The sequence below is a fragment of the Mesoplodon bidens genome, assembly GCF_964165515.1.
Source record: "Mesoplodon bidens genome assembly, chromosome: 2".
NCBI classification, from domain to species: Eukaryota; Metazoa; Chordata; class Mammalia; order Artiodactyla; family Ziphiidae; genus Mesoplodon; species Mesoplodon bidens.
The window spans coordinates 55,315,926-55,329,927 of record NC_138177.1 but is presented as its reverse complement, the minus strand read 5'-3'; the positions used below and the strand labels follow the sequence as shown (position 1 = coordinate 55,329,927).

At 42.4% G+C, this 14,002-nt stretch overlaps 1 protein-coding gene across 2 annotated transcripts in view; it reads left to right on the top strand.

The window, feature by feature from the left end:
* KCNH1 (potassium voltage-gated channel subfamily H member 1) overlaps positions 1-14,002 on the top strand; it is a gene marked incomplete at its 5' end in the record, with an annotated part of 415,511 nt that overhangs the window by 311,455 nt on the left and 90,054 nt on the right. The gene's annotated exons all lie outside the window — the stretch shown is intronic.

Below are 14,002 nucleotides of genomic sequence, written 5' to 3'. Positions count from 1 at the left end.
CGTACCGCCAAAAAAAAAAAGAAAACAAATGTTTCTTGAACATCTCTGAACTCTCCTACAAAGCCTAACATGAGACCAAACCTTTCTAGAAGGAGACGCCCCTCTGAGAAGTGGGGTGAACTGCACACCTGTCCCTGGAGCCATGCCTCCTGAGCATCTCCAGTCCCTGCTTTCTCTGTCAACAAAAAAAATTCAGTAAAACATGTTGGCTCAGCACCTGACATCACAACACAATCCGATACCATCTGGCACTTAAAGCTAAGGCTTTATTCCTAGTAGTAGATCTTCATGGCTTGGATGGGAAGGCAAATGGATGAGATTTCCACCATGTCTGTCTGTCTTTGATGTACATTCTCATGTCTCTAAACTGCAGCAGATGAAGCAGAGGCCACAGACTGCCAGCAGCATTTTTTTTTTCCAGTAAGAACAAGAAGGACTTGGTGGTTTCACTACAGATAAGAGGAGGCAAAATTTACGAGGTGTCAGAACTCTGCTTAGCTACTGTCCCCCATGGTCTCAGATAATGCAAGGGAAATGTCCATAAGCGCATGTGGGAGAGTTAACTATTCCAAAATTAGCTTGAAAGCCTGGACTTTATCACCTTTGGGGTGAGGTACATGGGGGATGCCTGAAGCGGGGTCCCTGGCCAGTGCCTGGCCTCATGCACAGGGACCCCTCAGCAGATCCTGGCCCCCTGTCCATAGTCAGGGCTGGTGTGGGAGGTGGGTGGGTACCACCAAGGTGTTTAACTTAAGTCGTTGGAGCTTTTGCTCTGAATGTGCTGCCAGAATGTGCCTCCATCGTCACGTCCATCTAGTCCTTCAGAGGTGCGGAAGCCCATGCTTTTTCCTGGAGCAGGTGAAGAAAGAAGATGTGTGTATACCTGCCCCCACAGAACCCAACACACTGTACTGCCCCAGTGGACCATGGACTCCTGAATTGGCTAGGATGTGGATTCAGCTGCTCCAGCAAAAACCCGAAATAATAGAAGCTTACACAAGACAGAAACTTGTTTTTCTCTCGTGGAGCCAACTGTCCAGGTATAGAGGGCTGGTGTGGCGACTTCATGGTGTCAGGCACCCAACCTCCTTCTAGCCTGTTGCTTCATCCTAACGAGGTTGTCCCCTTGGCTTCCTGGTCCAAGAGAGCTCACATCTTGTTCCAGCCAGGAGGAAGCGGGGAGAGGGGAAGGGCAGGGCATGACCCTAGAGGTGGCACACATACTTCTGCACCCCTCCCCCCCCTTTTTTTAAGCACATTCTCTGCATTCAAAGACCTTATTCTTTTTTATTATTATTATTAATTTATTTATTTATTTTTGCTGTGTTGGGTCTTCGTTTCTGTGTGAGGGCTTTCTCTAGTTGTGGCAAGTGGGGGCCACTCCTCATCGCGGTGCGCGGGCCTCTCACTGTCGCGGCCTCTCTTGTTGGGGAGCACAGGCTCCAGACGCGCAGGCTCAGTACTTGTGGCTCACGGGCCTAGTTGCTCCGCGGCATGTAGGATCCTCCCAGACCAGGGCTTGAACCCGTGTCCCCTGCATTAGCAGGCAGATTCTCAACCACTGCACCACCAGGGAAGCCCCCACCCCTCCCCTTTACCAGAGCTCAGACAAATGGCCACATTTAGCTGTAGTGCAGTCTTTCTTCTGGTCATCTTTGTACCCAGCTATAAGGCATGGGTTTTATTTCCATAAGAGGAGAGAATGGTTCTGGGGAACATGTGGATTCCTAGGCCATGGCTCCTTAAGGTCAAGGCTGTCCCTCATTTATCCTCTTTCCCATCACCTAGCATGGTGCCCACCCCAGGTAGGGCTCCCTAAATGTTGACTGAAGAGGAGGCTGCTTGAGAGAGGGGATGCAGAAGACAACCCACTGGGAGCATTTCGTGGCCTCTCCCAATGTGGAGGCTGCATGGCAGTGGGGGAAAAGCCCATGGGTCACGGACAATCATTTAAACCTCTCTGGAGCTCTCTCTTCTCTTTCAAACGGGGCTGATGATCCCTGTGGAATTTGCTTCACAGGGCTGTTATAGAGGACTCTTCTTTTATTGTGGCTATTATTTTTTGAGCACCTACTCTGTTCCAAGCACAGTGCTAAGTGCTTTGTTCACATTATTTCATGTAAGCCTTAAAACAGCCCTGCGAGGCGGGTATTATTACCCACATTTTCTAGCTGAGTGAATTGAGACTGGGAGAGGTTAGGAAGGTGCCTAGTGCCTTTGCTTTATTTATGCATCCAACAACCATTGAACGCCAGCTGTGTGCCCAAGACCCTGCTGGGGACCCGGCAATGACAGGGATGAAGAGTGTTTGCAGAGTGCAGGGGCACACGTAATGGGGAGCTGCTCTGGTCAAGGGTCAGGGAGGAGGTGTGGGTGTAGTTCGAGGCATGAGAAGGAGTTATCCAGACCAAGGAGCAGGGTGGAATGTCTGAGGCTGTGCTGAGACGGCCCAGAGGTGAGCCAGGAGCCGGACTTGGAGGAAGTCTGAGAACCCACTGTGACTAGAGGCAGAGAGTGAGGGGGAGGGGCTGGCAAGGCGCTGCTCCAGCACCCAGCAAGGCAGACCTGAGCTTGAAGCCAGCTTGTCTGGCCCTGAAGCCTGTGTTGAGAGAGTGGATGATAAAGTACTTGGAAAATGTGCTGGGGGAAGTACCAGGGAGGAGGAGATTTGGGCAAGTTCTCTTTGTGTCTTAGACATGATTCTGAGGACCCAGGAGAGGACCTGGATTTCACATGCCTGGTGTCTATCCTGAATCCAGGAGGTCTGAGAACTCTCCCTGTCCTCATCCTCATCCTCCTGAACTATCCAGTTCAGTGGGTGTGCACAGTCTGCTCAGGACTTGCCTGGAGGGATTAATCCAGCTTCTTTGTTATGTCCCATAAGCAGAATTATCCCAAGGGCCAGGAGAGAGAATGGCTCTCCCTCAGAGCCTCTCTCGACTATGCCAGGATCTCTATAGCCACATGTCACCATCCTGATGCAGTGAGTGACAAGGCCCCTCTAGTCTCGAGATGGCTTGAGGGCAGAGGACTTCCTGATGCCCCAGAGAGGAGGAATAAAGGCACTAGGGATGGCCCTCACTGCCGTCTATATTCCTGGCACCTCTCTCAGCACCCTGGGTGGAGCTCCTAACAGCGTTGGTATCACATGCTCACTGTAGAGTCTGGAAGGTGCTTAGATGAGTTTGCAGCTGAATGAGGAGACCAGGCATTTTCGTCAAAGGATTACAAAATATACTGTCCACACTCATCCCTGCAGGCAAGTGAAGGAGCAGATAATCCAAAACCTGGAGAACCCAGAGGCTTCCGAATGGCTTTCAGTCCTGTTAAAGAGACATATCCTGTGCCTCAGGACCTTTGCACGTGCTGTTCCCTCTCCCTGGAATCATCTCTGTGCTATGTTTTTATGCTGGTTCACTGGGACTCATCCTTTAGGTCTCAGCTCAGACGCCACATCTTCCTGGAAGCCTGAGCTTGAGCCAGATACCCCTCCTGTACTCTCCGCATCATAGCCCCTAACATGTTAGAATCACCTGAGTCTCTTTCAACTCCACTGCATCTGTCATCCCACTGCTATACCTCAGCACCCAGAACAGTGCCTGCCAAGAATTGCATGAATAACCAAATTAGTTATTTCTCAGTGGTGTGGGCCTAGAAATGGCTGATGATTTTAGCAGCATATGATGACTTTAACTGCAGAATTATGTTTCGCTTAGTACAGGATACCACTGTGAGTGGTCTTTATAAGAGGACATGATAGGGAATAGTGAAGAGAAGCAGCTGGAATTTTAATTTTGCTCTGACCCCTCTGGTCCGCCAAGCTCACTCACAGCCAGTCTTTTAAAAACGGGGCTTTTTCTGGAGTGTTCTAAACTCGGTTGTCCATTTCTGCAACTCTTTAATATTCAGTAGGCTGTGGATCTCCTCAGGTCCCCGAGTCCCAGCACCTCTTGAATTGTCCCCAATCACCCCTCTTAACTCTCCCAATCCCCAACTCCCATCTTCCTTCCCAATTCAGCCTCTGCAAGTGGCTGTTCCAGCCTCTGCCCTTGATGACACCAAATTGTCCACAGGGTATTTGTTTCCTCCTGAGCTGGACTCCTTGCAGAGATCTCCCCTCCCTCTCTCCTGGTGCCACCTTAGCCCTGTGTCCCAAATCCCACCTCTGTTTTGTGAATGTTCCTCAGCCCCACGTTTGTACCCCAGAGGGCTGTTTATGTCTATGGCAAAAGTGGAGGCTCAGTAAAGAAAGCTGCATATAATTGGGGGTGGGAGGGGAGGAGGATTAATTATCACAGGGATGTTTGCTTGGAGTTTTAATGAGACTGCCTTTTCCTTTATTCCCCCTCCCTCTTTTTTCTTTTTCTTTTCCCCCCAGCTCAGAATATCCACTTAGAATGCCTTTTAGAATCTTAGAACCTTAGGTTTTAACATTCTGCACCCAGCACCTCAGTGTAATAAATAAATCAATAAGCTGAGGGTCTCAAGAAGTTTGATTGCCGAGTGCATTGGGGTACCTTTTGTTCTTCGGCAAGTGATCGTTTCACACTAGGGAACAAGAGATGAATGTGGTTATAGAGTTTGTCCTGGCCTCCGATTTGTAACCCTGACCTGGGAAGTCATTATTCCAGCGATGTGTGTAACTTACAAGCAGCCTGCCAAATGCTCTATGTCCTTCCTTTTGACAGTTTTCCCAAGTTATATGTGTCATAACCTTATTTCTCATTTGCCAAAATAGTCTTGGGTTTGTTTTGAATCTGACAGGTCCTCTGACACCACATTCTTAAATCTCACTAACAGGTCATTTATACCAAAAAGGCTGCCTTGACAGGAAGAAAGATTGTATGATTTTCAATTTGGGTTGAAAATCAAATGCAAGCTATGACAACACTGAGACTTCCTAGACCCTACAAGTTAATCATGATTATCTTACCTTGAAATACCTTTTGTAGTAGGAACTCGTCTCCGTTTATTGTTTCTGTCAAAACCTTTGAATACTCTTCACAATGGGAATATTGTCATTTCTAAAGATGCACTGATTTATTTCCTGGAGTGTTTCAAACACAATATGTTTGCCCTTTGTTGTATGCAGTAGATATGCTCCTGAAGAGTTGTTTATAAACTGAATTTTTACAAATAACCTCATATGTTAAATGCACATGAGGGGCTATTATTTTACTTTATGGGTTCTTTTATAATTAGAAAGACTACTCTTAATTCATTTGAGAATGTTCACATATTGGGCTTTGTTTAAATGAAGTAATATTTTTTTTTTTTTTTTTTTTTTTTTTTTTTTTTTTTTTTCTTTTTGCGGTATGCGGGCCTCTCACTGTTGTGGCCTCTCCCGTTGCGGAGCACAGGCTCCGGACGCGCAGGCCCAGAGGCCATGGCTCACGGGCCCAGCCGCTCCGCGGCATATGGGATCCTCCCAGACCGGGGCACGAACCCGTATCCCCTGCATCGGCAGGCGGACTCTCAACCACTGCGCCACCAGGGAGGCCCTAAATGAAGTAATATTTTTTCTGATTACAAAATATTACACTTTAATTGAGTAAAAGCATAAATAAAGAAAATCACAATTTGTAAATCCACCTCCCCATCCCCAGGTAACACAGTTAATATTTTGATGTATTTTCATTGAGTCTTTTTTTGTGTCCATTCTTATGACATGGGAACATAATGACTACATTGCTAACTGACCCACATATCCCCACTTCATGTCTTCAAAAATTTTCCCTCATATTTTTTTCTGTAGCTTTTTTTTTGAACTTTATTTATTTTTTTATACAGCAGGTTCTTATTAGTCATCCATTTTATACATGTCAATCCCAATCTCCCAATTCATCACACTACCATCCCCCACCCCCCACCACTTTCCGCCCTTGGTGTCTATATGTTTGTTCTCTACATCTGTGTCTCAATTTCTGCCTTGAAAACCGGTTCATCAGTACTATTTTTCTAGGTTCCACATATATACGTTACATTAATATACAATATTTGTTTTTCTCTTTCTGACTTACTTCACTCTGTATGACAGTCTCTAGATCCATCCAAGTCTCTACAAATGACCCAATTTGTTCCTTTTTATGGCTGAGTAATATTCCATTTTATATATATGTACCACATCTTCTTTATCCATTTGTCTGTTGATGGGCATTTAGGTTGCTTCCATGACCTGGCTATTGTAAATAGTGCTGCAATGAACATTGGGGTGCATGTGTCTTTTTAAATTATGGTATTCTCTAGGTATATGCCCAGTAGTGGGATTGCTGGGTCATATAGTAGTTCTATTTTTAGTTTTTTAAGGAACCTCCATACTGTTCTCCATAGTGGCTGTAGCAACTTACATTCCCAGCAACAGTGCAAGAGGGTTCCCTTTTCTCCACACCCTCTCCAGCATTTGTTGTTTGTAGATTTTCTGATAATGCCCATTCTAACTGGAGTGAGGTGATGCCTCAATGTAGTTTTGATTTGCATTTCTCTAATAATTAGTGATGTTGAGCAGCTTTTCATGTGCTTCTCGGCCATCTGTATGTCTTCTTTGGAGAAATGTCTATTTAGGTCTTCTGCCCATTTTTGGATTGGGTTTTTTTTTTAATATTGAGCTGCATGAGCTGTTTATATATTTTAGAAATTAATCCTTTGTCAGTTGATTCGTTTGCAAATATTTTCTCCCATTCTGAGGGTTGTCTTTTCGTCTTGTTTATAGTTTCCTTTGCTGCACAAAAGCTTTTAAGCTTCATTAGGTCCCATTTGTTTATTTTTGGTTTTATTTCCATTACTCTAGGAGGTGGATCAAAAAAGATCTTGCTGTGATTTGTGTCATAGAGTGTTCTTCTTATGTTTTCCTCTAAAAGTTTTATAGTGTCCAGTCTTACATTTAGGTCTTTAATCCATTTTGAGTTTATTTTTGTGTGTTTTGAGTTTATTTTGAGTTTATTTTTGTGTATGGTGTTAGGGAGTGTTCTAATTTCATTCTTTTATGTGTAGCTGTCCAGTTTTCCCAGCACCATTTATTGAAGAGACTGTCTTTTCTCCATTGTGTATCCTTGCCTCCTTTGTCATAGATTAGTTGACCATAAGTGCATGGGTTTACCTCTGGGCTTTCTATCCTGTTCCATTGATGTCTATTTCTGGTTTTGTGCCAGTACCACATTGTCTTGATTAATGTAGCTTTGTAGTATAGTCTGAAGTCAAGGAGTCTGATTCCTCCAGCTCTGTTTTCTCCCTCAAGACTGCTTTGGCTATTTGGGTTCTTTTGTGTCTCCATACAAATTTTAAAATTTTTTGTTTCTAGTTCTGTAAAAAATGCCATTGGTAATTTTATAGGGATTGCATTGAATCTGTAGATTGCTTTGGGTAGTATAGTCATTTTCACAATATTCTCCCAATCCAAGAACATGGTATATCTCTCCAAATGTTTGTATCATCTTTAATTTCTTTCATCAGGGTCTTATAGTTTTCTGCATTTAGGTGTTTTGTCTCTAGGTAGCTTTATTCCTAGGTATTTTATTCTTTTTGTTGCAGTGGTAAATGGGAGTGTTTCCTTAATTTCTCTTTCAGATTTTTCATCATTAGTGTATAGGAATGCAAGAGATTTTTGTGAATTAATTTTGTATCCTGCAACTTTACCAAATTCATTGATTAGCTCTAGTATTTCTCTGGTGGCATCTTTAGGATTCTCTATATCTGCAGACAGTGACAGTTTTACTTCTTCTTTTCCAATTTGTATTCCTTTTATTTCTTTTTCTTCTTTGATTGCCGTGGCTAGGACTTGCAAAACTATGTTGAATAAAAGTGGCAAGAGCGGACTTCCTTGTCTTGTTCCTGATCTTAGAGGAAATACTTTCAGTTTTTCACCATTGAGAATGATGTTTGCTGTGGGTTTGTTGCATATGGCCTTTATTATGTTGAGGTAGGTTCCCTCTATGCCCACTTTCTGGAGAGTTTTTATCATAAATCGGTGTTGAATTTTGTCAAAAGCTTCTTCTGCATCTATTGAGATGATCATATGGCTTCTATTCTCCACTGTGTCAGTATGGTGTATCACATTGATTGATTCACGTATATTGAAGAATCTTTGCATGCCTGGAATAAATCCCACTTGATCGTGGTGTATGATCCTTTTAATGTGTTGTTGGATTCTGTTTGCTAGTATTTTGTTGAGGATTTTTGCATCAATATTCATCAGTGATATTGGTCTGTAATTTTCTCTTTTAGTAGTATCTTTGTCTGGTTTTGGTATCAGGGTGATGGTGGCCTCATAGAATGACTTTGGGAGTGTTCCTTCCTCTGCAGTGTTTTGGAAGAGTTTGAGAAGGGTGGGTGTTAGCTCTTCTCTAAATGTTTGATAGAATTCACCTGTGAAGCCATCTGGTCCTGGACTTTTGTTTGTTGGAAGATTTTTAATCACAGTTTCAATTTCATTACTTGTGATTGGTCTGTTCATATTTTCTATTTCTTCCTGGTTCTGTCTTGGAAGATTATACCTTTTTAGGAATTTGCCCATTTCTTCCGGGTTGTCCATTTTATCGGCATAGAGTTGTTTGTAGTAGTCTCTTAGGATGCTTTGTATTTCTGCAGTGTCTGTTGTAACTTCTCCTTTTTCATTTCTAATTTTATTGATTTGAGTCCTCTCCCTCTTTTTCTTGATGCATCTGCTAATGGTTTATCAATTTTGTTTATCTTCTCAAAGAACCAGCTCTTAGTTTTATTGATCTTTGCTATTGTTTTCTTTGTTTCTATTTCATTTATTTCTGCTCTGATCTTTATGATTTGTTTCCTTCTACTCACTTTGGGTTTTGTTTGTTCTTCTTTCTCTAGTTCCTGTAGGTGTACAGTTAGATTGTTTATTTGAGATGTTTGTTGTTTCTTGAGGTAGGCTTGTACTGCTATAAACTTCCCTCTGAGAACTGCTTTTGCTGCATCCATAGGTTTTGGATCGTCGTGTTTTCATTGTATTTTTTGATTTCCTCTTTGATTTCTTCAGTGATCTCTTGCTTATTTAGTAACGTATTGTTTAGCCTCCATGTGTTTGTGTTTTTTCCTCTGTAATTGATTTATAATCTCATAGCATTGTGGTCAGAAAAGATGCTTCATATAATTTCAATTGTCACAAATTTACTGAGGCTTGATTTGTAACCCAGGATGTGATCTATCCTGGAGAATGTTCTGTGCGCACTTGAGAAGAAAGTGTAATCTGCTGCTTTTGGATGGAATGTCCTATAAATATCAATTAAATCTATCTGGTCTATTGTGTCCTTTAAAGCTTGTGTTTCCTTATTAATTTTCTGTTTGGATGATCTGTCCATTGGTGTAAGTGAGGTGTTAAAGTCCCCCACTGTTATTGTGTTACTGTCAATTTCCTCTTTTGTAGCTGTTAGCAGTTGCCATATGTATTGAGGTGCTCCTATGTTGGGTGCATATATATTTATGATTGTTATATCTTCTTCTTGGATTGATCCCTTGATCATTATGTAGTGTGCTTCCTTGTCTCTTGTAACATTCTTTATTTTAAAGTCTATTTTATCTGATATGAGTATTGCTACTCCAGCTTTCTTTTGATTTCCATTTGCATGAAATATCTTTTTCCATCCCTTCTCTTTCAGTCTGTATGTGTCTCTAGGTCTGAAGTGCATCTCTTGTAGACAGCATATATATGAATCTTGTTTTTGTATCCATTCAGCGAGCTTGTGTCTTTTGATTGGAGCATTTAATCCATTCACGTTTAAGGTAATTATTGATATGTATGTTCCTATGACCATTTTCTTAATTGTTTTGGGTTTGGTTTTGTAGGTCCTTTTCTTCTCTTGTGTTTCCCACTTAGAGAAGTTCCTATAGCATTTGTTGTAGAGCTGGTTTGTTGGTGCTGAATTCTCTTAGCTTTTGCTTGTCTGTAAAGCTTTTGATTTCTCCATCGAATCTGAATGAGATCCTTGCCGGGTAGAGTAATCTTGGTTGTAGATTCTTCCCTTTCATCACTTTAAATATGTCATGCCACTCCCTTCTGGCTTGTAGAGTTTCTGCTGAGAAATCAGCTGTTAACATTATGGGAGTTCCCTTGTATGTTATTTGTCATTTTCCCTTGATGTTTTCCATAATTTTTCTTTGTCTTTAAGTTTTGCCAGCTTGATTACTATGTGTCCCAGCATGTTTCTGCTTGGGTTTATCCTGTGTGGGACTCTCTGCGATTCCTGGACTTGGGTGGCTATTTCCTTCCCATGTTAGGGAAGTTTTCGACTCTAATCTCTTCAAATATTTTCTCGGGTCCTTTCTCTCTTCTCCTTCTGGGACCCGTATAATGTGAATGTTGTTGCATTGAATGTTGTCCCAGAGGTCTCTTAGGCTATCTTCATTTCTTTTCATTCTTTTTTCTTTATTCTCTTCCACAGCAGTGAATTCCACCATGCTGTCTTCCAGGTCATTTATCCGTTCTTCTGCCTCAGTTCTTCTGGTATTGATTCCTTCTAGTGTATTTTTCATTTCAGTTATGTTATTTTTCATCTCTGTTTGTTTGTTCTTTAATTCTTCTAGCTGTTTGTTCTTTAATTCTTCTAGGTCTTTGTTAAACATTTCTTGCATCTTCTCCATCTTCGCCTCCATTCTTTTTCTGAGGTCTTGGATCATCTTCATTATCATTATTCAGAATTCTTTTTCTGGAAGATTTTCTATCTCTACTTCATTTAGTTGTTTTTCTGGGGTTTTATCTTGTTCCTTCATCTGGTACATATCCCTCTGCCTTTCATTTTGCCTATCTTTCTGTGAATGTGGTTTTTGTTCCACAGGCTGCAGGATTGTAGTTCTTCTTGCTTCTGCTGTCTGCCCTCTGGTGGATGAGGCTATCTAAGAGGCTTGTGCAAGTTTCCTAATGAGAGGGACTGGTGGTGAGTAGAGCTGGCTGTTGTTCTGGTGGGCAGAGCTCAGTAAAACTTTAATTTGCTTGTCTGCTGATGGGTGGGGCTGGGTTCCCTCCCTGTTGGTTGTTTGGCCTGAGGCAACCCAACACTGGAGCCTACCCGGGCTCCTTGGTGGGGCTAATGGCAGACCCTGGGAGGGCTGATGCCAAGGAGTACTTCCCAGAACTTCTGCTGCCAGTGTCCTTGTCCTCACGGTGAGACAGAGCCAACCCCCTGCCTCTGCAGGAGACCCTCCAACACTAGCAAGTAGGTCTGGTTCAGTCTCCTATAGGATCACAGCTCCTTCCCCTGGGTCCTGGTGCACACACTACTTTGTGTGTGCCCTCCAAGAGTGGAGTCTCTGTTTCCCCCAGTCCTGTCAAAGTCTTGCAATCAAATCCCACTAGCCTTCAAAGTCTGATTCTGTAGGAATTCCTCCTCCCGTTGCCAGACCCCCAGGTTGGGAAGCCTGCCGTGGGCACAGAATCTTCACTCCAGTGGGTGGACTTCTGTGGTATAAGTGTTCTCCAGTTTGTGAGTCACCCACCCAGCAGTTATGGGATTTGATTTTATTGTGATTGTGCCCCTCCTACCATTTCATCGTGGCTTCTTCTTTGTCTTTGGATGTGGGGTATCTTTTTTGTTGAGTTCCAGTGTCTTCCTGTCAATGATTGTTCAGCAGTTAGTTGTGATTCCAGTGCTCTCACACGAGGGAGTGAGAGCACATCCTTCTACTCTGCCATCTTGAACTTATCTTCTACAGCTTTTTAAATTGAAGTATAGTTGACATACAATATTATATGTTATGGGTATACAGAATAGTGATTGACAATTTTTAAAGGTTATATTCCATTTATAGTTATTAGAAAATGTTGGCTATATTCCCCATGTTGTACAGTATGTCCTTGTATCTTAGCTTGTAACTCTTATTCCCTTACCCCTATATTCCCCTCCCCCTTCCCTCTCCCCACACTGATAACCACTAGTTTGTTCTCTGTATCTGTGAGTCTGCTTCTTTTTTGTTTTATTCACTAATTTGTTGTATTGTTTTTAGACTCCACATGTAAGTAATGTCATACAGTATTCGTTTTTCTTTGACTTATTTCACTTAGCATAATACCCTCCAAGTCCATCCCTGTTGCTTCAAATGGCAACATTTCATTCTTTTTTATGGCTGAGTAGTATTCCATTGTGTGTTTGTGACATGTATACACACATACACCACATCTTCTTTATTCAGTCATCTGTTGATGGAAGCTTAAATTGCTTAAAGGAAGTAATCTTAATAAGAATTAGGCAAGATTACCAATGGTCTACTCTCAATAGTTCTGGTTTAGTTATACCACATTTGATCAGAGTAGGAGACTTCAGAACTTGTAAATTCTGCATTTTCTCACTGATGGGCAAACTGCTCACTTAGGAGAACCTGCCCATTAGAGCCACCTCTAGCTCTTTCTCATCTCTTTATTTCAGGGAAGGAAGTGGGGTGTCAGTTCAGAGCTGGGATGATTTTCAGTGTTCTGCTGGAATATTAGGTAAACCATTAAGTAATTTCTCATGGGCCTCTCATCCTAGAATTCCATGATTCTGTGTGTTCTGGTTATCTGTTTCTGCTTAACAAACAGCTCCTAAATTTAGTGGCTTAAGAAATTAATTGTTTCTCATGATTCTGTGGGTTGTTTGGCTCAGCTGGCTGGTTCTCCCTTGAACTTCCCACGTGTGGTTGCTGTCCAGCATTGGCTGGGGCTACAGTCATCTGAAGGCTCGACCAGGCTGGATGGCCAAAATGGCTTGCTTACATGACTGACAGAGCCTGGCTGTCCCTAGATCACTTCTATGTGACCTCTTGTGTGGTTTGTTCTTCTCAAAACATGGTGGTTGGGTCCAAGAGGGAGCATCCTGAGAGTAAGTGTTCCAAGAGACACAGGCAGAAGCTACAAGTCTTCTTATGACCCTGCCTGAAAATCCTGGAACATCATTTCTGCCACATTCTATTGTTGAAGGCGAGAGATTAAAGTGAGTTCAGATTCAAGGAAAGGGAATTAGGCTTTGCCTCTTGAAGTAAGTTGCAGTATATGTGTAGGGTCCATTTTTTTTTTACTATTTACCATACTGCATGTCAGAAAAAGAGAATTCTCTAAGAGAATAGGATTACATAATTATGAAAGGTGTGAGAGGCATTGCAGAGCAGTAAAGAGGGGTTATAGAATGCCCCATATGTATTAATGAATTGGCCAGCCTTTTTGGTGAGGACTCCATGCTAGGGAGCACACACTGAGTGAACCTCTCTCCATGGAAGCCAGGTGGTATCACACTGAGAGAAACATTACCGTCCGCTGGCCCCTGCCCTACATTAGCCCACTCATATAACAGATGGCTGAAAAATACCTGGTAAGGGAATTTAAATAGCACAGTTTTAAAGGCATATTTACCTAAATGCTACCCCAAGCATGTATCCAACTCATATTGAGTTGGTGAAACCGTCTTCATAAATTAGAACTACACATTATTTCACAAACACATAGAGTAATGTGTCCAGTATACTTGCTTTTCAGCGCACATCGTGGAGGTGCTTAGAGAAGGCTGTACCCGTGGAGTACCTTATGTACTTAGAGTGAACACTTTTTGGTGTTTTAGAAAAAGTCAAATTCTGTCCAGATGCTTAGAACTCTAATTGCCTCCTTAGCCTGAATTAGGAAAACAGTTGCCCTGTAAATCACACTGAGTTGCGGGTACCTGAGTTCTAGCTGCAGAGTGTGGCTGATCTGGATGCATGGGCTGACAACTCCCTTGAGAGTTGTTAGATTGGTTTTCACCCTTGTTGCATTGTTTCCTTCCCCCCACCACACCCTCCGCCCCCGCAAATACTCCTCTCTGCCTCCCTGGGGACTCAAATTTGTGTTTATCTGGGCTGAAAATTTAAAAACAAGAGAAACAACATTTCAAGCTATTTATAACCAGAGACTGTGCCAGGAATGAATTAAGCTTTGCATTAGACATATGTTAAAACATTGGTTTCTGGTAAAGGTAGGAAGAATATCCCTAAGTGTGAAAAACAGATATTTAGAGGAGATTGATAGAAGTTTGACCCAGAATATGGCTATGTG